Genomic DNA, 1,641 nt, shown 5'->3' on the forward strand with positions numbered 1-1,641 from the left:
CTTATAAAGATCTGTGAGGAGAACAGTTGGTTGAAGAGCTTGGAAAGTTACATTTTATACTGCCACCCCCAGAACCTTCCAGCCAGCATGGGCTGAGGAGTGATGGGAGATGTAGTCTAAAAAGTAACTTCCCTGAGAGTGGCATAGTTGACATATTGCCGTGGCATCTGGAAATCACACAAATTTACCCCTCTCTGACCCACAAAATGTAGGACATTCAAGGAAAATGGCAGACATGACCAAAGAAAAGCTCAAAACACAGATATAAATTTCTGCTTTATTATCATGTTCAAAAATGGAGGACATTTTGGAATTCCTCTTGGACAAGAAGGCTGAAACGTAGGACATGTCCTGGAAAAGGAGGACATCTGGTCCCTCTGCTCTGACCAAACTGATCAATTTTTTGTAGTCTCACGCACTTGCCAGAAAAAAACTGTGATAGGTTGCCATAAATTGGAAACAACTTGAAAGCACACAACGACAACAACAAAGTCCAGTACACACAGCATAACTAATCCAGTTTGAAACTGCTTTAACTGTCCTGGCTCAGTGCTAGGGAACCCTGGGAACTGTAGTTTATCGTGGCACCACAGCTCTCTGACAGAGAAGGCTTAAATGTCTCACAAAGCTACAGTTCCCATAATTCCCTAGCATTGAGTCAGGGCAGTTAAAGCAGTCTCAAACTGGATTGTTTCTGCAGTATGTTATGAGCCAAAGTCTCACACACAGATAAGTACAGAATTTAGGGTTGCTGGATCTCAAGGGCTGCCTTCAATTGCCTCCAATTGTCTAAGTGAGGGAAAGGAATCTCAGAGTAAGAATTTGTTTTGAAAGGTGTGTGTGCATGTACCCATTTGCTCACTGGCTTGACTCATTTAAATAGGATACTTTTTGCAACTGTTGTTGGTGCTTAGTGTGTCATGGCTTCCTAATGGCAATACCAAGGTCCCTTTCACACTACACAGTTATAGCGCTATGATTCCACTTTAACTGCCACAGTGCATCCTGTGGTTTGTAGTTTGGTGAGGAACTAGAGATCCCTAAAGACTCTAAATATCCCTCCCTAAACTTCCAATCCAAGGTTTCCATAGGATGGAACCATGGCAATTAAAGTGGAAATTATAGCATTATAATTGTGAGACAGCATGGTGTAGTCGTTTGAGTGTTGGACTGGGACTCTGGAGACCAGGGTTCAAATCCTGGCTCAGCCATGTGAACCCTACTGGGTGATCTTGAACAAGTCACACTCTCTCAGCCTCAGAGCAAGGCAATGGCAAACCTCCTTGAATACAGCTTGAATATATACAATATTCCAAAAAGCAAACCTTAATTTTGCCATTTTATATAAGGGACACCATTTTACTATGCCACTGTATTTAATGGGACTTGAGTATCCAGATTTTAGTATCCGCTTGTGGTCCTGAAACCAAACCCTAGTAGATAACATGGACCCACTGTTATTGCTAATTAAATTTCTAGGAAGGGCTTTGAAATAATGATCAGAGAGGAGCAGTTCAATTCTGTACAACTCACTCTCCCTCTGCATCGATCTCCACTTGTCTCTACTTTTCAGGACTCTTCCCTGGTTGTTAGGAAGCATAAGGTAGCATCCCAAGACTGGGTTTGGACAGGTTCAATAGA

This window comes from Sceloporus occidentalis, unplaced genomic scaffold (genome assembly GCF_023333645.1).
Source record: "Sceloporus occidentalis isolate IW3139 unplaced genomic scaffold, rSceOcc1.0.p SCAF_6, whole genome shotgun sequence".
In the NCBI taxonomy this organism is placed as follows: domain Eukaryota; kingdom Metazoa; phylum Chordata; class Lepidosauria; order Squamata; family Phrynosomatidae; genus Sceloporus; species Sceloporus occidentalis.